Below are 24,320 nucleotides of genomic sequence, written 5' to 3' on the forward strand. Positions count from 1 at the left end.
GCAGCGGTGGATGTGACGTCATCGGTGGGGTCTCCGGCCGTGTCTTCATGTTCAATGGCGGCGGGGCAGGTACAGACTCGGGATTTGGGAGGCGCAGGAATCCTCTTGTGGGTGGCAGGGGCCCGTGAGTTGGTTGTACTTAGGATTTTTGGTGTCCAGTAAAGCTGAGTGGAACTGGCTGTTCAGTCTGTGGATCCTGCGGAGGATAAAAAACAGCAGGGGTCCTGTGCAGGTCTGGGAGAGGGAGGCTCTGAGCTGGGGCAGGCTGGATTGCAGTGTGTGGAGGTGCCGGCGCATGGCTGCGAGTGTCTGTTTCAGGAGTCGCAGGGAGAAACGCTTCTGAAGGGTCTGAATATTCTGGGTGTAGAGGTGATGTCAGACTGTCTGCTGTGTTCATCTCCCTTCCCCCCCCTTGTCCTGCTCCTTTCCACCCCCCCTTGTCCTGCTCCTTTCCCCACCCCCCCGTCCTGCTCCTTTCCCCACCCCCCCCGTCCTGCTCCTTTCCCCACCCCCCCCGTCCTGCTCCTTTCCCCACCCCCCCGTCCTGCTCCTTTCCCCACCCCCCCCCGTCCTGCTCCTTTCCCCACCCCCCCGTCCTGCTCCTTTCCCCACCCCCCCGTCCTGCTCCTTTCCCCACCCCCCCCCGTCCTGCTCCTTTCCCCACCCCCCTGTCCTGCTCCTTTCCCCACCCCCCCCGTCCTGCTCCTTTCCCCACCCCCCCCGTCCTGCTCCTTTCCCCACGCCCCCCCCCGTCCTGCTCCTTTCCCCACGCCCCCCCGTCCTGCTCCTTTCCCCACCCCCCCCGTCCTGCTCCTTTCCCCACCCACCCCCGTCCTGCTCCTTTCCCCACGCCCCCCCGTCCTGCTCCTTTCCCCACGCCCCCCCGTCCTGCTCCTTTCCCCCCCCGCCTCCATCCAGCCATCCGTTCCTCCATCCCTCCAGCCATCCGTTCCTCATAATTGGGCTTAGCCAGCAACATCCACATCCCGTGAATATAAAAAGAATCCTCCAGGCTACCTGTGCCAATTGGATTCACAGTTTATTGTAACATCTTTCTTACAAGATCCGATTACCTCTTGGTCTATAGACTGTATGCTCTCCTGGACTGTATCTTCTGTCAGGGGATGCATGAATCTGAAACTGTCACAGCTGTGACGACTTTCCTTTGGTGTTCATATCTCTATCCAAACTGATTGTATATTTTGCCTGGGAGCCAGTTAGCTCAGTTGGCTGGTTTGTAATTCAGAATGATACCAACAGCATGGAAGACTACACTGTCTGAAGTTACAATGAAGGAGTATCCTTCTGAACCTGTCTCCTCATCTGAGGTGTGGCAACCTTCAATTTAAACCACCTCCAGTTATCTCTCTGTCTACTGTGAGAGCAGTCCTGTGGTCCCGTCTGGGACTATAGTGACTTTGAATCTGCAAACCAAGATAATTTCTCACCAATGTATTGATCTCATCTTTGACTCAAGACAAAAAACCAAAAAAAGAAACCCAATGAGATGAATTTTGGATCAGTAATTATACATGGCATAATTGGACAAAAAATGCACTATTGTTAAAATAATTAGCAATTCACCCAGAAAGGCCACTAATGTGAATCCTGGATCTGTGTATCATTTGAAATGTGTTAATTGTATAGTTTTAGTATTTGACCACAAGATGGAGAATTCTGTTCAGGTGATGTTGTAGCCAGAAGATAGAAAGATGATAGAAATGTTTGGAGAGATATGGGCCAAGCACAGGCAGGTGGAACTCGTTCAGTTTGGGATTGTGATCAGCATAGACTGGTTGGACCAAAGGATCTTTTTTCATGCTGTACGACTGTATGAAACTCAAGCTTAATTGTTCGAAACTCACATTCAGACATAGCTAACCTTTATCATAATCTTACAGAAAGATAGCGACTTTTTCCCTCAGAATTGCAGACTCTTTAATTTTACATCTTCAAAGACATTTAGCAGGGAAAGCATGGATTATAGAGTGAGTTGAGTAGATTGGTTCATTATTAATTCTTAATTAAATTTGATTTATTTTACATTTTTAGACAACATCAGGTGAAGATGTGCGTGATTTCAGCAAGGTGCTGAAAAATAAGTTCAGATCAAAGAAACACTTTGCCAAACATCCTCGCTTGAGTTATTTACAAGTACAAACAGGTCTAGAAGGCGAGAACCTTGAGAGGTAAGTTTATTGATGTGAGATTTACTCGTGTATCAATGCTCATTTGGGAGTTGACAAATATTGCAGCATGATTCATTCTGCAGCTTTGCAGGAGAGTGAGGTTGTCCATTTGCGCATATGTCAGAGGTACACAATACAAAAACAAGGTTGGCTTAACTGATACCATTGGACCTCACGCCTTCAAAACAGTGTACTTACTCAGAGAGTACATCTGCTGACGACTGGGCCCCTGCAGTCCTCTCCCGCTCACAGGTACTGGCCCCCGCAGCCCTGTCCCGCTGACAGCGATTTCCCCTACAGCCCTGACCCGCTCACAGGGACTGTCCCCCGCAGCCCGGACCCGCTCACAGGGACTGTCCCCCGCAGCCCTGTCCCGCTCAAAGCTCTTTGCCACCGCACCCCTGTCCCGCTGACAGCTCTTTGCCACCGCACCCCTGACCTGCTGACAGCGATTTCCCCCGCAGCCCGGACCCGCTCACAGGGACTGTCCCCCGCAGCCCGGACCCGCTCACGGGGACTTGCCCCCCCGCAGCCCCGTCCCGCTCACGGGGACTTGCCCCCCCGCAGCCCCGTCCCGCTCACGGGGACTTGCCCCCCCGCAGCCCCGTCCCGCTCACGGGGACTTGCCCCCCCGCAGCCCCGTCCCGCTCACGGGGACTTGCCCCCCCCGCAGCCCCGTCCCGCTCACGGGGACTTGCCCCCCCGCAGCCCCGTCCCGCTCACGGGGACTTGCCCACCCGCAGCCCCGTCCCGCTCACGGGGACTTGCCCCCCCGCAGCCCCGTCCCGCTCACGGGGACTTGCCCACCCGCAGCCCCGTCCCGCCCTCCCCCTCCTTCCGACCCCCCCGCCCTCCCCCTCCTTCCGCCCCCCCCCCCACCCTCCTCCACAACCTCCTTTGCAACCACCCTCCTCCTCCTTCCCCCCGCCCTCCTCCTCCTTTCCCCACCAACCCCCCTCCTTTCCCCCCCCAACCCCCCTTTCCCCGACCCCCCTCCTCCTTCCACACCCTACTCCCGTCCTCATTCCACCCCCTATCCTCTTCCTCCTTCCACCCCCTACCCCCCTCTTCCTTCCACCCCCCTACCCCCCTCCCACCCCCCTACCCCCCTCCTCCTTCCACCCCCCACCCTCCTCCTCCTCATTCCCCCAACCCTCCTCCTCCTCCTTTTCCCCCCCTACCACCACCCTCCTTCCACCCCCTGCCCTCCTCCTCATTCTCCCCCGCCCCACCCTCCTCCTTCCCCCCCCAACCCTCCTCTTGCTCCTCCTTTGTTATCACGGAGCAGGAGAAGGGTGGGGTGGAAGGAGGAGGAGTGGGCTGGGGGGCAATGGAGGAGCTGAGGAGGAGGAGGAGGAGAGATATGGGGAACTGCAGATGCTGGAGAATCCACGTGAACCAAGTGTGGAGCTGGATGAACACAGCAGGCCAAGCAGCATCTCAGGAGCAAAAAGCTGACGTTTCGGGCCTAGACCCTTCTTCAGAGACGGGGATGGGGAGAGGGAAATGGAATAAATAAGGAGAGAGGGAGAGGCGGACTGAAGAAGGAGAGAAAACAAGATAGGTTTGGAGGAGAGTATAGGTGAGGTCGGGTGAGGATAGGTCAGTCCAGGGAAGATGGATAGGTCAAGGAGGCAGGATGAGGTAGAGGTAGGAAATGGAGGTGTGGCTTGAGGTGGGACGGAGGGATGGGTGAGAGGAAGAACAGGTTTGGGATGCAGTGGGGGGAGGGGACGAGCTGAGCTGGTTTTGGGATGCAGTGGGGGGACGGGACGAGCTGAGCTGGCTTTGGGATGCAGTGGTGGGAGGGGACGAGCTGAGCTGGTTTTGGGATGCAGTGGGGGAAGGGGAGATTTTGAAGCTTGTTTTCTCTCCACCTTCGGTCCGCCTCCCCCCTCTCCCTATTTATTCCAGTTCCCCCACCCCATCCCCGTCTGTGATAGAGGGTCTGGGCCCGAAACGTCAGCTTTTGTGCTCCTGAGATGCTGCTTGGCCTGTTGCGTTCATCCAGCTCCACACTTTGTTAAACTGGATTCTCCAGCATCTGCATTTCCCATTATCTCTCCCCCCCTCCTCCTCCTCCTCCCCCCGACCACCCTCCTCCTCCTCCTCATCCTCCTCCTTACCCTCTCCCTCTCCCTCCTCCTCCTCCTCGACTCCTCCACTCCCCCCACCCTCCTCCTCCTCCTCCACTATCAACACCCTCCTCCTCCTCCTCCACTCCCAACACCCTCTGCCGCCTCCTCCTCCTCCACTCCCCACATCCTCCTCCTCCTCCTCGACTCCACCCACCCTCCTCCTCCTCCTCCTCCTCCTCCTCCTCCTCCTCCTCCTCCACTCCACCCACCCTCCTCCTCCTCCTCCTCCACTCCACCCACCCTCCTCCTCCTCCTCCTCCTCCTCCACTCCACCCACCCTCCTCCTCCTCCTCCTCCTCCCGCTCCGCCTCCGCCTCCCCCCACCATCCTCCCCTCTCACCCCCACCCTCTTCCACCCCCTCCTTCACCCCCACCCTTTTCCTCCTTCTTCCCGCCCCACCCTTTTCCTTCTTCTTCCTGCCCCACTCCCCTCCTCCTTCTGCCCGCCCCACCCCCCACCCCCCTCCTCCTTCCCCCCACCCAACCTCCCCTCCTTTGACCATACCCTTCCTACTCCTTACCCCCCACCCTTCCTCCTACTCCTCATTTCCCCCACCCTCCCGCTCCTCCTCCTATTCCCCCCACGCTCCGCCACCCCCTCCTCCTCACAGCCACTTGCCCCCTCCGTCGTCACCCGCACACAGCCACTTGCCCCGACCGTCCTCACCCGCGCACAGCCACTTGCCCCTGCAGCACTTAGCAATTGACAGCGACTTGCCTCCTCTGTCATTACCCGTCCCCAGCCTCTTGCCACTGCTGTCCTGACCCCCTCACAGCCTCTTGCCCTTGCAGTCTTCACCCGTCCACGGCAACTTGCCCTTTCTGTCCTGACTCGCTGACAGCGACTTGCGCCCTCTCTCCTGACGCACTCAGAGCCAGTTGCCCCCGCAGCCCTGACCCGCTCACAGGGACTGTCCCCCGCAGCCCTGACCCGCTCGCAGGGACTGTCCCCCGCAGCCCTGACCCGCTCGCGGGGACTGTCCCCCGCAGCCCTGACCCGCTCGCGGGGACTGTCCCCCGCAGCCCTGACCCGCTCGCGGGGACTGTCCCCCGCAGCCCTGACCCGCTCGCGGGGACTGGCCCCCGCCGCCCTGACCCGCTCATGCGGATTGTCCCCCGCTGCCCTGACCCGCTCGCGCGGATTGTCCCCCGCAGCCCTGTCCCGCTCGCAGGGACTGGCCCCCGCAGCCCTGTCCCGCTCGCAGGGACTGGCCCCCGCAGCCCTGTCCCGCTCGCAGGGACTGGCCCCCGCAGCGCTGACACGCTCGCAGGGACTGTCCCTCGCAGCCCGGTCCCGCTCGCAGGGACTGGCCCCCGCAGCGCTGACCCGCTCGCAGGGACTGGCCCCCGCCGCCCTGACCCGCTCGCAGGGTCTGGCCCCCGCCGCCCTGACCCGCTCGCAGGGACTGGGCCCCGCAGCCCGGTCCCGCTCGCAGGGACTGGCCACCGCAGCCCGGTCCCGCTCGCAGGGACTGGCCCCCGCAGCCCTGACCCGCTCGCAGGGACTGGCCCCCGCCGCCCTGACCCGCTCGCAGGGACTGGCGCCCGCCGCCCTGACCCGCTCGCAGGGACTGGCCCCCGCCGCCCTGACCCGCTCGCAGGGACTAGCCCCCGCCGCCCTGACCCGCTCGCAGGGTCTGGCCCCCGCCGCCCTGACCCGCTCGCAGGGTCTGGCCCCCGCCGCCCTGACCCGCTCGCAGGGTCTGGCCCCCGCCGCCCTGACCCGCTCGCAGGGTCTGGCCCCCGCCGCCCTGACCCGCTCGCAGGGTCTGGCCTCCGCAGCCCTGACCCGCTCACAGGGACTGGACGCCGCAGCTCTGTCCTGCTGGCAGGGACTTGACCCCAGCAGTCCTGACCCGCTCGCATCGACTTGCCCGCCGCAGTCCTGACCCGCTCACAGTGGACTGGCCACCCGCAGCTGTGTCCCGTTCACAACGGACTGGCCATCCGCAGCCGTGACCCGCTCGCAGGGACTGGCCCCCGCAGCCCTGACCCGCTCGCAGGGACTGGCCCCCGCAGCCCTGACCCGCTCACAGGGACTGGACCCCGCCGCCCTGACCCCCTGCCGCGGATTGTCCCCCGCAGCCCTGACCCGCTCACGCGGATTGTCCCCCGCAGCCCTGACCCGCTCGCAGGGACTGGACCCCGCAGCCCTGACCCGCTCACGCGGATTGTCCCCCGCAGCCCTGAACCGCTCACGCGGATTGTCCCCCGCAGCCCTGATCCGCTCGCAGGGACTGTCCCCCGCAGCCCTGACCCGCTCACAGGGTCTGGCCTCCGCAGCCCTGACCCGCTCACAGGGACTGGGCCCCACAGCCCTGTCCCACTCACAGCGTTCTGTCCCCCGCAGCCCTGACCCGCTCACAGGGTCTGGCCTCCGCAGCCCTGACCCGCTCACAGGGACTGGGCCCCACAGCCCTGTCCCACTCACAGCGTTCTGTCCCCCGCAGCCCTGACCCGCTCGCAGGGACTGGCCCTCGCAGCCTGGTCCCGCTCGCGGGGACCGGCCCCCGCAGCCCTGTCCCGCTCGCGGGGACCGGCCCCCGCAGCCCTGTCCCGCTCGCGGGGACCGGCCCCCGCAGCCCTGTCCCGCTCGCGGGGACCGGCCCCCGCAGCCCTGTCCCGCTCGCGGGGACCGGCCCCCCCGCACCCCTGACCCGCGGACAGCTATTTGCCACCGCAGCCCTGAACCGCTCACAGGGTCTTGCCCCTGCACCCGGACCCCCTGACCCGCTGACGGGGACTGTCCCCCGCAGCCCTGACCCGCTGACGGGGACTGTCCCCCGCAGCCCTGACCCGCTGACGGGGTCTGTCCCCCGCAGCCCTGACCCGCTGACGGGGTCTGTCCCCCGCAGCCCTGACCCGCTGACGGGGACTGACCCCCGCAGCACTGACCCGCTCACGGGGACTGTCCCCTGCAGCCCCAACCCTCTCTCGGGGACTGTTCCCCGCAGCCCCGACCCGCTCACGGGGGACTCTCCCCCGCAGACCTGTCCCGCTCACGGGGACCGGCCCCCGCAGCCCTGTCCCGCTCACGGGGACCGGCCCCCGCAGCCCTGTCCCGCTCACGGGGACCGGCCCCCGCAGCCCTGTCCCGCTCACGGGGACCGGCCCCCGCAGCCCTGTCCCGCTCACGGGGACCGGCCCCCGCTGCCCTGTCCCGCTCACGGGGACCGGCCCCCGCAGCCCTGTCCCGCTCACGGGGACCGGCCCCCGCAGCCCTGTCCCGCTCACGGGGACCGGCCCCCGCAGCCCTGTCCCGCTCACGGGGACCGGCCCCCGCAGCCCTGTCCCGCTCACGGGGACCGGCCCCCGCAGCCCTGTCCCGCTCACGGGGACCGGCCCCCGCAGCCCTGTCCCGCTCACGGGGACCGGCTCCCCCGCACCCCTGACCCGCGGACAGCTATTTGCCACCGCAGCCCTGAACCGCTCACAGGGTCTTGCCCCTGCACCCGGACCCCCTGACCCGCTGACAGGGACTGTCCCCCGCAGCCCTGACCCGCTGACGGGGACTGTCCCCCGCAGCCCTGACCCGCTGACGGGGACTGACCCTCGCAGCCCTGACCCGCTGACGGGGACTGACCCCCGCAGCACTGACCCGCTGACGGGGTCTGTCCCCCGCAGCCCTGACCCGCTCTCAGGGACTGTTCCCCGCAGCCCCGACCCGCTCACGGGGGACTCTCCCCCGCAGCCCTGTCCCGCTCGCGGGGACTGTCCCCCGCAGCCCTGTCCCGCTCGCGGGGACTGTCCCCCGCAGCCCGGCCCCGCTCGCGGGGACTGGCCCCCGCAGCCCTGACCCGCTCGCGTGGACTGGCCCCCGCCGCCCTGACCCGCTCGCGCGGATTGTCCCCCGCAGCCCTGACCCGCTCGCGCGGATTGTCCCCCGCAGCCCTGTCCCGCTCGCAGGGACTGGCCCCCACAGCCCTGTCCCGCTCGCAGGGACTGGCCCCCGCAGCGCTGACACGCTCGCAGGGACTGTCCCTCGCAGCCCGGTCCCGCTCGCAGGGACTGGCCCCCGCAGCCCGGCCCCGCTCGCGGGGACTGGCCCCCGCAGCCCTGACCCGCTCGCGTGGACTGGCCCCCGCCGCCCTGACCCGCTCATGCGGATTGTCCCCCGCAGCCCTGACCCGCTCGCGCGGATTGTCCCCCGCAGCCCTGTCCCGCTCGCAGGGACTGGCCCCCACAGCCCTGTCCCGCTCGCAGGGACTGGCCCCCGCAGCGCTGACACGCTCGCAGGGACTGTCCCTCGCAGCCCGGTCCCGCTCGCAGGGACTGGCCCCCGCAGCGCTGACCCGCTCGCAGGGACCGGCCCCCGCAGCCCTGTCCCGCTCGCGGGGACCGGCCCCCGCAGCCCTGTCCCGCTCGCGGGGACCGGCCCCCCCGGACCCCTGACCCGCAGACAGCTATTTGCCACCGCAGCCCTGAACCGCTCACAGGGTCTTGCCCCTGCACCCGGACCCCCTGACCCGCTGACAGGGACTGTCCCCCGCAGCCCTGACCCGCTGACGGGGACTGTCCCCCGCAGCCCTGACCCGCTGACGGGGACTGTCCCCCGCAGCCCTGACCCGCTGACGGGGACTGATCCCCGCAGCACTGACCCGCTCACGGGGACTGTCCCCTGCAGCCCCGACCCGCTCTCGGGGACTGTTCCCCGCAGCCCCGACCCGCTCACGGGGGACCGGCCCCCGCAGCCCTGTCCCGCTCACGGGGACCGGCCCCCGCAGCCCTGTCCCGCTCACGGGGACCGGCCCCCGCAGCCCTGTCCCGCTCACGGGGACCGGCCCCCGCAGCCCTGTCCCGCTCACGGGGACCGGCCCCCGCAGCCCTGTCCCGCTCACGGGGACCGGCCCCCGCAGCCCTGTCCCGCTCACGGGGACCGGCCCCCGCAGCCCTGTCCCGCTCACGGGGACCGGCTCCCCCGCACCCCTGACCCGCGGACAGCTATTTGCCACCGCAGCCCTGAACCGCTCACAGGGTCTTGCCCCTGCACCCGGACCCCCTGACCCCCTGCCGCGGATTGTCCCCCGCAGCCCTGACCCGCTCACGCGGATTGTCCCCCGCAGCCCTGACCCGCTCGCGGGGACTGGACCCCGCAGCCCTGACCCGCTCACGCGGATTGTCCCCCGCAGCCCTGACCCGCTCACGCGGATTGTCCCCCGCAGCCCTGATCCGCTCGCAGGGACTGTCCCCCGCAGCCCTGACCCGCTCACAGGGTCTGGCCTCCGCAGCCCTGACCCGCTCACAGGGACTGGGCCCCACAGCCCTGTCCCACTCACAGCGTTCTGCCCCCCGCAGCCCTGACCCGCTCGCAGGGACTGGCCTTCGCAGCCCGGTCCCGCTCGCAGGGACTGGCCCCCGCAGCGCTGACCCGCTCGCAGGGACTGGCCCTCGCAGCCTGGTCCCGCTCGCGGGGACCGGCCCCCGCAGCCCTGTCCCGCTCGCGGGGACCGGCCCCCGCAGCCCTGTCCCGCTCGCGGGGACCGGCCCCCGCAGCCCTGTCCCGCTCGCGGGGACCGGCCCCCGCAGCCCTGTCCCGCTCGCGGGGACCGGCCCCCGCAGCCCTGTCCCGCTCGCGGGGAGCGGCCCCCGCAGCCCTGTCCCGCTCGCGGGGAGCGGCCCCCGCAGCCCTGTCCCGCTCGCGGGGAGCGGCCCCCGCAGCCCTGTCCCGCGGACAGCTATTTGCCACCGCAGCCCTGAACCGCTCACAGGGTCTTGCCCCTGCAACCGGACCCCCTGACCCGCTGACGGGGACTGTCCCCCGCAGCCCTGACCCGCTGACGGGGACTGTCCCCCGCAGCCCTGACCCGCTGACGGGGTCTGTCCCCCGCAGCCCTGACCCGCTGACGGGGACTGACCCCCGCAGCACTGACCCGCTCACGGGGACTGTCCCCTGCAGCCCCGACCCGCTCTCGGGGACTGTTCCCTGCAGCCCCGACCCGCTCACGGGGGACTCTCCCCCGCAGCCCTGTCCCGCTCACGGGGACCGGCCCCCGCAGCCCTGTCCCGCTCACGGGGACCGGCCCCCGCAGCCCTGTCCCGCTCATGGGGACCGGCCCCCGCAGCCCTGTCCCGCTCGCGGGGACCGGCCCCCGCAGCCCTGTCCCGCTCGCGGGGACCGGCCCCCGCAGCCCTGTCCCGCTCGCGGGGACCGGCCCCCGCAGCCCTGTCCCGCTCGCGGGGACCGGGGGACCGGCCCCCGCAGCCCTGTCCCGCTCGCGGACACCGGCCCCCGCAGCCCTGTCCCGCTCGCGGGGACCGGCCCCCGCAGCCCTGTCCCGCTCGCGGGGAGCGGCCCCCGCAGCCCTGTCCCGCTCGCGGGGAGCGGCCCCCGCAGCCCTGTCCCGCTCGCGGGGAGCTATTTGCCACCGCAGCCCTGAACCGCTCACAGGGTCTTGCCCCTGCAACCGGACCCCCTGACCCGCTGACGGGGACTGTCCCCCGCAGCCCTGACCCGCTGACGGGGACTGTCCCCCGCAGCCCTGACCCGCTGACGGGGTCTGTCCCCCGCAGCCCTGACCCGCTGACGGGGACTGACCCCCGCAGCACTGACCCGCTCACGGGGACTGTCCCCTGCAGCCCCGACCCGCTCTCGGGGACTGTTCCCCGCAGCCCCGACCCGCTCACGGGGGACTCTCCCCCGCAGCCCTGTCCCGCTCACGGGGACCGGCCCCCGCAGCCCTGTCCCGCTCACGGGGACCGGCCCCCGCAGCCCTGTCCCGCTCACGGGGACCGGCCCCCGCAGCCCTGTCCCGCTCACGGGGACCGGCCCCCGCAGCCCTGTCCCGCTCACGGGGACCGGCCCCCGCAGCCCTGTCCCGCTCACGGGGACCGGCCCCCGCAGCCCTGTCCCGCTCACGGGGACCGGCCCCTGCAGCCCTGTCCCGCTCACGGGGACCGGCCCCCGCAGCCCTGTCCCGCTCACGGGGGCCGGCTCCCCCGCACCCCTGACCCGCGGACAGCTATTTGCCACCGCAGCCCTGAACCGCTCACAGGGTCTTGCCCCTGCACCCGGACCCCCTGACCCGCTGACGGGGACTGTCCCCCGCAGCCCTGACCCGCTGACGGGGTCTGTCCCCCGCAGCCCTGACCCGCTGACGGGGTCTGTCCCCCGCAGCCCTGACCCGCTGACGGGGTCTGTCCCCCGCAGCCCTGACCCGCTGACGGGGACTGACCCCCGCAGCACTGACCCGCTCACGGGGACTGTCCCCTGCAGCCCCGACCCGCTCTCGGGGACTGTTCCCCGCAGCCCCGACCCGCTCACGGGGGACTCTCCCCCGCAGCCTTGTCCCGCTCACGGGGACCGGCTCCCCCGCACCCCTGACCCGCGGACAGCTATTTGCCACCGCAGCCCTGAACCGCTCACAGGGTCTTGCCCCTGCACCCGGACCCCCTGACCCGCTGACAGGGACTGTCCCCCGCAGCCCTGACCCGCTGACGGGGACTGTCCCCCGCAGCCCTGACCCGCTGACGGGGAGTGTCCCCCGCAGCCCTGACCCGCTGACGGGGACTGACCCCCGCAGCGCTGACCCACTCACGGGGACTGTCCCCCGCAGCCCTGACCCGCTCTCAGGGACTGTTCCCCGCAGCCCCGACCCGCTCACGGGGGACTCTCCCCCGCAGCCCTGTCCCGCTCGCGGGGACTGTCCCCCGCAGCCCTGACCCGCTCGCGGGGACTGTCCCCCGCAGCCCTGACCCGCTCGCGGGGACTGGCCCCCGCAGCCCTGACCCGCTCGCGGGGACTGGCCCCCGCAGCCCGGCCCCGCTCGCGGGGACTGGCCCCCGCAGCCCGGCCCCGCTCGCGGGGACTGGCCCCCGCAGCCCTGACCCGCTCGCGGGGACTGGCCCCCGCAGCCCTGACCCGCTCGCGCGGATTGTCCCCCGCAGCCCTGTCCCGCTCGCAGGGACTGGCCCCCGCAGCCCTGTCCTGCTCGCAGGGACTGGCCCCCGCAGCCCTGTCCCGCTCGCAGGGACTGGCCCCCGCAGCGCTGACACGCTCGCAGGGACTGTCCCTCGCAGCCTGGTCCCGCTCGCAGGGACTGGCCCCCGCAGCCCTGACCCGCTCGCAGGGACTGGCCCCCGCCGCCCTGACCCGCTCGCAGGGTCTGGCCCCCGCCGCCCTGACCCGCTCGCAGGGACTGGGCCCCGCAACCCGGTCCCGCTCGCAGGGACTGGCCCCCGCAGCCCTGACCCGCTCGCAGGGACTGGCCCCCGCAGCCCTGACCCGCTCGCAGGGACTGGCCCCCGCCGCCCTGACCCGCTCGCAGGGACTGGCCCCCGCCGCCCTGACCCGCTCGCAGGGACTGGCCCCCGCCGCCCTGACCCGCTCGCAGGGACTGGCCCCCGCCGCCCTGACCCGCTCGCAGGGACTGGCCCCCGCAGCCCTGACCCGCTCGCGCGGATTGTCCCCCGCAGCCCTGTCCCGCTCGCAGGGACTGGCCCCCGCAGCCCTGTCCCGCTCGCAGGGACTGGCCCCCGCAGCCCTGTCCCGCTCGCAGGGACTGGCCCCCGCAGCGCTGACACGCTCGCAGGGACTGTCCCTCGCAGCCTGGTCCCGCTCGCAGGGACTGGCCCCCGCAGCCCTGACCCGCTCGCAGGGACTGGCCCCCGCCGCCCTGACCCGCTCGCAGGGTCTGGCCCCCGCCGCCCTGACCCGCTCGCAGGGACTGGGCCCCGCAACCCGGTCCCGCTCGCAGGGACTGGCCCCCGCAGCCCTGACCCGCTCGCAGGGACTGGCCCCCGCAGCCCTGACCCGCTCGCAGGGACTGGCCCCCGCCGCCCTGACCCGCTCGCAGGGACTGGCCCCCGCCGCCCTGACCCGCTCGCAGGGACTGGCCCCCGCCGCCCTGACCCGCTCGCAGGGACTGGCCCCCGCCGCCCTGACCCGCTCGCAGGGACTGGCCCCCGCCGCCCTGACCCGCTCGCAGGGTCTGGCCCCCGCCGCCCTGACCCGCTCGCAGGGTCTGGCCTCCGCAGCCCTGACCCGCTCACAGGGACTGGACGCCGCAGCTCTGTCCTGCTGGCAGGGACTTGCCCCCAGCAGTCCTGACCCGCTCGCATCGACTTGCCCGCCGCAGTCCTGACCCGCTCACAGTGGACTGGCCACCCGCAGCCGTGTCCCGTTCACAACGGACTGGCCATCCGCAGCCGTGACCCGCTCGCAGGGACTGGCCCCCGCAGCCCTGACCCGCTCGCAGTGACTGGCCCCCGCAGCCCTGACCCGCTCGCAGGGACTGGACCCCGCCGCCCTGACCCGCTCACGCGGATTGTCCCCCGCAGCCCTGACCCGCTCGCAGGGACTGGACCCCGCAGCCCTGACCCGCTCACGCGGATTGTCCCCCGCAGCCCTGACCCGCTCACGCGGATTGTCCCCCGCAGCCCTGACCCGCTCGCAGGGACTGTCCCCCGCAGCCCTGACCCGCTCACAGGGTCTGGCCTCCGCAGCCCTGACCCGCTCACAGGGACTGGGCCCCACAGCCCTGTCCCACTCACAGCGTTCTGCCCCCCGCAGCCCTGACCCGCTCGCAGGGACCGGCCCTCGCAGCCCGGTCCCGCTCGCAGGGACCGGCCCCCGCAGCGCTGACCCGCTCGCAGGGACCGGCCCCCGCAGCCCGGTCCCGCTCGCGGCGACCGGCCCCCGCAGCCCTGTCCCGCTCGCGGGGACCGGCCCCCGCAGCCCTGTCCCGCTCGCGGGGACCGGCCCCCGCAGCCCTGTCCCGCTCGCGGGGACCGGCCCCCGCAGCCCTGTCCCGCTCGCGGGGACCGGCCCCCGCAGCCCTGTCCCGCTCGCGGGGACCGGCCCCGGCAGCCCTGTCCCGCTCGCGGGGACCGGCCCCCGCAGCCCTGTCCCGCTCGCGGGGACCGGCCCCCGCAGCCCTGTCCCGCTCGCGGGGACCGGCCCCCGCAGCCCTGTCCCGCTCGCGGGGACCGGCCCCCGCAGCCCTGTCCCGCTCGCGGGGACCGGCCCCCCCGCACCCCTGACCCGCGGACAGCTATTTGCCACCGCAGCCCTGAACCGCTCACAGGGTCTTGCCCCTGCACCCGGACCCCCTGACCCGCTGACGGGGACTGTCCCCCGCAGCCCTGACCCGCTGACGGGGACTGTCCGCCGCAGCCCTGACCCGCTGACGGGTTCTGTCCCCCGCAGCCCTGACCCGCTGACGGGGACTGACCCCCGCAGCACTGACCCGCTCACGGGGACTGTCCCCTGCAGCCCCGACCCGCTCTCGGGGACTGTTCCCCGCAGCCCCGACCCGCTCACGGGGGACTCTCCCCCGCAGCCCTGTCCCGCTCACGGGGGACCGGCCCCCGCAGCCCTGTATCGCTCACGGGGACCGGCCCCCGCAGCCCTGTATCGCTCACGGGGACCGGCCCCCGCAGCCCTGTATCGCTCACGGGGACCGGCCCCCGCAGCCCTGTCCCGCTCACGGGGACCGGCCCCCGCAGCCCTGTCCCGCTCACGGGGACCGGCCCCCGCAGCCCTGTCCCGCTCACGGGGACCGGCTCCCCCGCACCCCTGACCCGCGGACAGCTATTTGCCACCGCAGCCCTGTCCCGCTCACGGGGACTGGCCCCCGCAGCCCTGACCCCCGCAGCCCTGTCCCGCTCACGGGGACTGTCCCCTGCAGCCCCGACCCGCTCACGGGGGACTCTCCCCCGCAGCCCCGACCCGCTCACGGGGGACTCTCCCCCGCAGCCCTGTCCCGCTCACGGGGACCGGCCCCCGCAGCCCTGTATCGCTCACGGGGACCGGCCCCCGCAGCCCTGTATCGCTCACGGGGACCGGCCCCCGCAGCCCTGTCCCGCTCACGGGGACCGGCCCCCGCAGCCCTGTCCCGCTCACGGGGACCGGCTCCCCCGCACCCCTGACCCGCGGACAGCTATTTGCCACCGCAGCCCTGTCCCGCTCACGGGGACTGGCCGCCGCAGCCCTGACCCCCGCAGCCCTGTCCCGCTCGCGGGGACCGGCCCCCGCAGCCCTGTCCCGCTCGCGGGGACCGGCCCCCGCAGCCCTGTCCCGCTCGCGGGGACCGGCCCCCGCAGCCCTGTCCCGCTCGCGGGGACCGGCCCCCGCAGCCCTGTCCCGCTCGCGGGGACCGGCCCCCCCGGACCCCTGACCCGCGGACAGCTATTTGCCACCGCAGCCCTGAACCGCTCACAGGGTCTTGCCCCTGCACCCGGACCCCCTGACCCGCTGACGGGGACTGTCCCCCGCAGCCCTGACCCGCTGACGGGGACTGTCCCCCGCAGCCCTGACCCGCTGACGGGGTCTGTCCCCCGCAGCCCTGACCCGCTGACGGGGACTGACCCCCGCAGCACTGACCCGCTCACGGGGACTGTCCCCCGCAGCCCCGACCCGCTCTCGGGGACTGTTCCCCGCAGCCCCGACCCGCTCACGGGGGACTCTCCCCCGCAGCCCTGTCCCGCTCACGGGGACCGGCTCCCCCGCACCCCTGACCCGCGGACAGCTATTTGCCACCGCAGCCCTGAACCGCTCACAGGGTCTTGCCCCTGCACCCGGACCCCCTGACCCGCTGACAGGGACTGTCCCCCGCAGCCCTGACCCGCTGACAGGGACTGTCCCCCGCAGCCCTGACCCGCTGACGGGGACTGACCCCCGCAGCACTGACCCGCTCACGGGGACTGTCGCCCGCAGCCCTGACCCGCTCTCAGGGACTGTTCCCCGCAGCCCCGACCCGCTCACGGGGACTGGCCCCCGCAGCCCTGTCCCGCTCACGGGGACTGGCCCCCGCAGCCCTGTCCCGCTCACGGGGACTGGCCCCCGCAGCCCTGTCCCGCTCAGTGGGACTGGCCCCCGCAGCCCTGTCCCGCTCAGGGGGACTGGCCCCCGCAGCCCTGTCCCGCTCACGGGGACCGGCTCCCCCGCACCCCTGACCCGCGGACAGCTATTTGCCACCGCAGTCCTGAACCGCTCACAGGGTCATGCCCCTGCACCCGGACCCCCTGACCCGCTGACAGGGACTGTCCCCCGCAGCCCTGACCCGCTGACAGGGACTGTCCCCCGCAGCCCTGACCCGCTGACAGGGACTGTCCCCCGCAGCCCTGACCCGCTGACAGGGACTGACCCCCGCAGCACTGACCCGCTCACAGGGACTCTCCCCCGCAGCCCCGACCCGCTCACGGGGACTGGCCCCCGCAGCCCTGTCCCGCTCACGGGGACTGGCCCCCGCAGCCCTGTCCCGCTCACGGGGACTGGCCCCCGCAGCCCTGTCCCGCTCACGGGGACTGGCCCCCGCAGCCCTGTCCCGCTCACGGGGACTGGCCCCCGCAGCCCTGTCCCGCTCACGGGGACTGGCCCCCGCAGCCCTGTCCCGCTCACGGGGACTGGCCCCCGCAGCCCTGTCCCGCTCACGCGGACTGGCCCCCGCAGCCCTGTCCCGCTCACGGGGACTGGCCCCCGCAGCCCTGTCCCGCTCACGGGGACTGCCCCCCGCAGCCCTGTCCCGCTCACGGGGACTGCCCCCCGCAGCCCTGTCCCGCTCACGGGGACTGCCCCCCGCAGCCCTGTCCCGCTCACGGGGACTGCCCCCCGCAGCCCTGTCCCTCTCACGGGGACTGCCCCCCGCAGCCCTGTCCCGCTCACGGGGACTGGCCCCCGCAGCCCTGTCCCGCTTAGGGGGACTGGCCCCCGCAGCCCTGTCCCGCTCAGCGTGACTGGCCCCCGCAGCCCTGTCCCGCTCAGGGGGACTGGCCCCCGCAGCCCTGTCCCGCTCAGGGGGACTGGCCCCCGCAGCCCTGTCCCGCTCAGGGGGACTGGCCCCCGCAGCCCTGTCCCGCTCAGGGGGACTGGCCCCCGCAGCCCTGTCCCGCTCAGGGGGACTGGCCCCCGCAGCCCTGTCCCGCTCAGGGGGACTGGCCCCCGCAGCCCTGTCCCGCTCAGGGAGACTGGCCCCCGCAGCCCTGTCCCGCTCAGGGGGACTGGCCCCCGCAGCCCTGTCCCGCTCAGGGGGACTTTGCCCCCGCAGCCCTGTCGCGCCCAGGGGGACTTTGCCCCCGCAGTCCTGTCGCGCTCGCTGCGGCTGGCCCCCCTGCAGCCCAGTCCCGCTGACAGCGACTTGCCCCTCCTTCCTGATCTGCTCACAGGCACTTGTCCCCTCTGTCCTGTCCTGCTCACAGCGTCTTGCCTCCCATCCCTCTTGCACAGGTCACCCCTTGCTCAGAAACGGTCCCAATTATACATGAGCCGGAAACCCTGCCCCCTGTGCCAGCTCCTTAACCATGCATTCATCTCACCTATCTTTCTATGACAACTCTCTAACATGTGGCACTCGTGGCAACCCGTAAATTATTACCCTCTGGGTCCTGCCTTTCAGCCTCTTTGCTAACTCCTTGTCCATCGTCCGGAGAATGTCTTCCCTCTTTCTGCCTATGTCATTGGTACCAACGTGCACGGTGGCCTTTGGCTGCTCACCCTCCACCTTAAGAATTTGTTGCAACCACTCAGAGATGTCCTTGACCTTGGCACCAGGGAAGCAACACACAGCCCTGGTGTCTCAAATGTGGCGACAGAATCTATGCCCCCAATGAATGAGTCTCCAACCACGCTCGCTCACTTGGATTTGCCTGACCCTGTCCCACAGCAGGGTGGTTTGTACCATGGACCTGGCTACTGCTGGTTATATAACTGACCCAGTTTAGTTTTAGATCAGTGTTATCCTTGGTTTAGTGGATAGCCAAGCACCTCAGTAGTCTACAATACAGGAGAAATACATTCTTAAGCTCACGGATTCTGTGACAGTCAAGGACAAGCACTGAATTGTTCTAACCTGATTTCCAACACCTGGCCCAGAGCCTTGCATGGCTTGCATAGCACTTGCACATTTAAAAAAAAATACATGTAAGGATGATGTGAGTGTAAGGACATGGAATTTTTTTGATATGGTCATATTCTCTCTTGTTGGAGCTGATTGCTGCTTAGCACTTGTATGGTGCAAATGTAACTTATCCTTTATCAGGCCAAGCCTGATCATTGTCCAAGTCTCACTGTATTTTCTCATTGTTGACTTCACTGTTGGGTCTAACCAACATTTTGTACATACCCTGCCTATTCTGAAACTCTGTCACTGAATATTAGGTCTAATAAAGACAAGTATCCAATGTGCCTTCCAAACCACTTCAACGACCTCGTCCATTACATTGGGGGATCAACAGGCATACACATCAAGATCCTGAGATCCCTCTGATCATTGGTGCTTGTGAGGTCCCTATGATTCATCATGGGCTCCAAAATCTGTTTGTGCTGTGTCACCTAATCCTTATCCCGTTTGTCCTTACATGAAATAATGTTCTCAAACGCTTCTCAAAAATTCTTCCCAATCCTACTTTTTGTAATCATGATACAAGTGAGCATAAAACTTGGAACACTACAGCAACAGGAATGTGCCCTTTGGCCCACCGTGTTGGGCCAAACGTGACAAGAAATGAAATAATCCCTTCTGCCTGTCCTTGATCCATAGTCCTCCATTCCTTGCATATTCGTGCACTTAACTAAAAGACCCTTTTAAATGCTTTCATCGTATCTGCATCCATTACCACCCCGGGCAATGTATTCCACACTTTTAACATGCTCAGTGTGAAATATTTGCCCCTCACATCTCTTTTGAACTTCCCCCCCATCTCAGCTTAAATGCATGCCCCCTAATAGTGGACACTTCAACTCGGGGGGAGAAATTTTCTGACCGTTAGCTGTATTTACGTATCTCCTAATTTTATAGACTTCTATCAAGCCTGCCCTCAGCCTCTACTGCTCCAGAGAAAACGAAGAGTTTTTCCAGCTCCTCCTTCTCGTTCATACCCTCTATTCCAGTCAGCATGCTGGTAAATCTCTTCTGCACCCTGTCCAAAGCCTGCACATCCTTAGTGTAATGTGGCAGCCAGAATTGAATGCAATACTCTGTGTGGTCTCAACAAAGTCTTGTAAAGCTGCAATGTGACATCCTGACTCTTGCACTGAGTTTCCCTCAGCATAAAGGCAAGCATGCGATATGCCTTCTTGACCACCCTATCTACTTGTGTGGCTACTGTCAGGGAGTTATGGTCTAGGACCCCAAGATCCCTCTGGATGTCACTGCTGTTTGGGGTCCTGCCATTAACTGTGTATCCCTTTCCTTAACACTTGGTCTCCTAAAATGCAACACCTCATGCCTGCCCAGATTAAATTCCATCGGCCATTTCTCCGCTCGAGTTTGCAATTGGTCTGTATCTTGCTGTGTCCTTTGACAACCTTTCATGCTGTCCACAAGTCCATTGGTCCTTATATCATCTGCAAACTTAGTAATCCCCCGTCTACATTTGCCACCAAGTCATTTACATATCTCACAAACAGCAGAAGTCACATCGATGCGGAACACCACTCGTCACTGAGCTGCAGCCAGAAAAACAGCTTTCCACCACTGAGATGGCAAGAACTGTAGATGCTGGAATCAGAGTTAACCAAGTGTGGAGCTGGAGGAACGCAGCAGGTCAGGCAGCATCAGAGGAACAGGAAAGCTGACATTGTTGATGCTGCCTGGCCTGCTGTGTTCCTCCAGCCCTATACTGTGTTCTCTTTGTTAGCCTTCCACCGCTACCGTCTGCCTTACATGGGCAGGCCAAGTCACCATGGATCTCATGGATCCTAATCTTCTGGATGAGCATACCATGAGGAACCTTGTTGAAAACGTTCGTAAAATCCATGGATATGTTGTCAACTGTTCTACCCGAATTGATCACCCTTGTCACCTCCTTGAAAACTTCAACTGACTTGGTAAGACATAACCTGCCCCGCATAATGCCATGCTGGCTGTCCCTTATTAGCCCATACTTTTGAGACATGAGACACTCACCAGTCTGTAGTTTCCTGGAAAGTCCCTGTTTTCCTGCTTGAACAGAGGAACGACTTTATCCACTCACCAGTCTCCGCAACCCCTCCAGTGCCTGGCAAGGATATCAGATCCTATTGAAAGTAGTATGTTGATGCATTTGTGTCATGATTGTGTTTTGTTTGAGCCCTAACATTCAAAGCAGTGTAAGAATGTCTTTGTGCAGCAGACGAGGTGTGATGAGACAGAGCCTTCATACAATTGCAAGATGTTGAAAATTTGCCATTATTTATGAAAACAGTGATAAATTTCCATGATCAACATTTCTGTTACACTGCAATGATTATCCCATGGCGTGTAAAATCAGAAAGATACGATAAAATGAGACTGGGTCATATGCAGGGAGAATTTTTGCCTTTCATGTCTATAGAAGTAGTGAAATATTTCCATGAATCTAAAAGTCACTTTTCCGTTCATGGAAGGACACAATCATCGCCTTGGAAGCTTCATCACGATACTACTTTGCATTTCTGAAGAGGGAAGAAGAAATCAACATGCAAATTCAATTCCATGGTTTTGGAAGTCCCATTGAGAACACGATTCATTTGCGCCGGCATAATGCTCTGACCGAGAAAGAATTGAAGGTGAGTTTGTAGTTTAGAAGATCGCAGCAATTTATGCATCAACTTCTTCATCGATAACGTTCCATTGCTTTCAAACTGCACTTTCCTCTCTGTGAGATAATAACTGTTAGAACAAGCAACAGCATCGGTAGATGGTCTATGGGGAATGCAATGTTACAAAACCCGATCCATTCAACGACATATTTCAGATATGTCAACAAATTAAATATTCCAACACAGGATAAAACAAGGAAGATGAGAGTGAGGAGGCAATAGTTCTGATGACAAAAGAACAGAAATTTACCTTTCTCCATTCGAGCAAAAAAGCATGCACACAAAGAGTTGTGAGAGCATGGAATGCGTTGCCAGCAGCAGTTGTGGAAGCAAGGTCATTGGGGTCATTTAAGAGACTGCTGGACATGCATATGGTCACAGAAATTTGAGGGTGCATACATGAGGATCAATGGTCGGCACAACATTGTGGGCTGAAGGGCCTGTTCTGTGCTGTACTGTTCTATGTTCTATGTTCTATGTTCTAAATAAATAATCATCTAACAATGCACGTGTGCAACGGAGGCGACAGGGGGACTAAAAATGCCGATTTGTTGTCATGCGTATTGCTGAAAGGGTGAGTGAAACAGATTCTGTGGTAAATTTGAAGAAATACAGATAATGCATCTCAGGATGTTGGAGAAAGAACATTTACGGACTGAGGCAAATCGTATTGCCCTTTTCAGGAGTTATTAGGTTCATAATGAATTGAAACACTTCCTTCTGTGCTGAAAGCTTTAGTTTAGTTGCAGCTGGATCACAATTTCTGTTCCTGGTAGTATTTTGCAAAGTGTTAAAAGTGAATGTCACTGCACAGAATTCCAAACATAACTCCAATCAGTCGAGAAAATATCCAAGGGGTATGATGAGTTGTATCCTCTCATGTTGAACAACGCAGCTACAGATACAATGGAGGCACTGATTATAATCTTCCAAGAATCCTTAGATTGTGGAAAATTCTCAGAGGATTGAAAGATTGTGAACATAACACCATTATTACAAAGATACTTGGACAAAATAGTGAGCAAGTATTGCCAATTTATGTCAACCTGGGTAGATGTTCATGCCGGCAATGAAAGATGAAATAACAGGGTACTGAGTGTGCTATAACATTCTGCAGAGTTAACATCCTTTCATAAATGGGAAATAATACTTGACAAACTTGCTGCAGTGCTTTGAGAAGGAAACAAACATTACTGACGAAGGACCACCAGTTGATGTAGTACATTGAGATTTCAACAAAGCATTTGATAAGGTTCAGCTCATAAGGTGTCTCAAAAGAAAAGAGCCCGTGTGTTCAAGGGTAGTATGTTCGGATGGACGGAGGACTGCATCGTAAATAGAAGTAGAGTCGTAGCAGCAGGATGGTAACTTAGAAGTCACGTACGGCCACAGAGCGAGTGCTGCGGAGGCCGAACGCCTCATGTTGACTGGGTTGATTTCGGAAATGGCGGAGGGGATTGCTATGCTTAGGAAAGTTGGGCTACATTCATTGGAGGTTATAAGATTGAAAAAAAACTTATTTTTTCGACATTTAAGATTCTTAAGAGGCTTGATAGTGTATATCCGTAGAGATTACTCCCATTTGTGAAAGATTTTACGACCAGAGGCCACATTTTCAAATTGATTGCCTATTAATTCAGGGAAGAATTACTTCTTTCAGGTTGTAGCAATTTATTGAACACTTCAACCAAGAGTTCAGGCAGACCCTGTAATAAGAGACACCTCCTCTGTATTAATTCTCTAGATTTGACAGAAGATCGGCCCTGTGAGAGGGTCAGTACTGAGGTATTGAAGCTTTGTCAGAAGGCGAATAATGAGTGCGGGCACTGAAGAAGTGCCTCATTGACAGGGGTTCAGTCCTGACCCCTGTGAGAGTTCATCATTGTCAGATGGTCAATACTGAGACAATGCTTCCTTGTAAAAGGATCAGCACTAAAGATCTGCCACACATTTTTAGTGTCAGTATTGTGGAAATGCAGCAATATGAGAGGGTCCGAACTGTGGGAGTGCATTATTGTCAGAAGGTCCAGACTGAGGCAGCACTTCATTCTCAGGTGAGGCAATGCCATACAAATAGAAGGTCAGTCCTGAGATATTGCTGCTGTGAGAGGGTCAGAAATAAAGGTGCCTCCTTGTCAGATGGTCAGAACTGAGGGATTGAAGCATTGTCAGAGCTTCAATACTGAGGCCTTGCTTCGTTGTCAAAGGGTCAAATCTGTGGGAGTGCGATATTGTCAGAGGATCAATGCTGAGGCAGTGCCTCATAATAATGGTGTGTTTTTGATGACAGCGTGCAACGAGGTGGTTCTTTTGTGATTCTATCAAGTGCAGTTAAAGGAATGCTTGCCAATTTTCTGATAGATGAACATTTATTGAGGAAATAAAAGATGGACAAAGAGTAATTAAAAAGAATAACAAGTAGAGAGTGAAAAAGAATAAGCCTCATGTTCTTGTGGCGTGAGGGCCCCCTCGATCAATGGCTGGCCTGGAGGCTGAGGTTGGTCCTGGCACCGTTCGCGGTCTCGTTCCGAGATGACGTCCAGTGCCGAGGAACAAAATGCTCCCTCTGCTCCGGTGTAACAAACAACTTGGCAAAGATAAAAACCAGTTACAGAAATAAAATTAACTGTAAAACAGGAATGCTGAAAGGACTCATTCAAAGTCAACCATTTCTCAAATATCAAGAAATGTTACCCTTCAGCCCATCCTATTCATGGGGTTGGAACTGCTAGTACCACACGAATGCAGCATCACGACTGAGGCAATGCAGCACTGTGCGAGGGTCAGTCTTAAGGGTCAGTTTTGAGGCAGTGCCTTGATGTAATGGAGTCAGAACATTATTGCCACATGTTCAAGACAGACAGTGTGTTGACCCTCTGTCAATGCTTCAATGCCTCAGTGCCCACCCTCTGATAATGAATCACTCCAACAGTTCTGACCCTATCTTGCAAGACCTCAGTATGACCTTTCTGACCCTATTACAGTGGGCCACTGCTGCAGTATTGACCATCTGATAATGATGCAATACCTCAGTTCTGACCCTCTGACAGTTGTGCAACACCTCAGTCCGCACCCTTTCATCATTCGGCACTTGCTCAATTATGAGCCCTTTATGAGTTAGTTGTGAGGCAAGACTTCATTGCTGCAGTGTCAGTGCTGAGAGCGGGCCTTTTTATTAGCTCATCAGTACCTAAGGTACTGGCTAATTGTCAGCAGGTCAGTTCTGAGGCAGCGTCTCTTTGCCCGAATCCTGACTCTAAACCCAGCCTCAGCCCTAACCCCATACAAACGCTCGCCTCAGGCTAACCCTCACCTCAGCATTAACCCTAACCCTAACCCTTACCCTATCCTCAGCGTAAACCCTCCCTACCCTCAGCCCTAATGCTGATCCTCAGACGAAACATCTAGTCTCAGCCCTAAAGTGAGCCTCAGCCCTACCACTAGCTATTGCCTCAGCCCTAAAATGAACCGTAACACACAGCCCCAATTAACGCTTAG

The 24,320-nt window shown here is 63.7% G+C and overlaps 1 protein-coding gene across 1 annotated transcript in view; it reads left to right on the forward strand.

The window, feature by feature from the left end:
* Nucleotides 1–252: 252 nt before the first annotated feature.
* Nucleotides 253–24,320, forward strand: part of LOC132206161 (uncharacterized) — a 53,724-nt gene continuing 29,656 nt past the window's right edge. The window contains exons 1-3 of the transcript XR_009442870.1: nt 253–369; nt 2,053–2,189; nt 20,628–20,789. The gene's annotated coding sequence lies outside the window, so the exon portion shown is untranslated. The remainder of the gene's footprint in view (nt 370–2,052; nt 2,190–20,627; nt 20,790–24,320) is intronic.

Source organism: Stegostoma tigrinum, chromosome 32, assembly GCF_030684315.1.
Source record: "Stegostoma tigrinum isolate sSteTig4 chromosome 32, sSteTig4.hap1, whole genome shotgun sequence".
Lineage (NCBI taxonomy): Eukaryota > Metazoa > Chordata > Chondrichthyes > Orectolobiformes > Stegostomatidae > Stegostoma > Stegostoma tigrinum.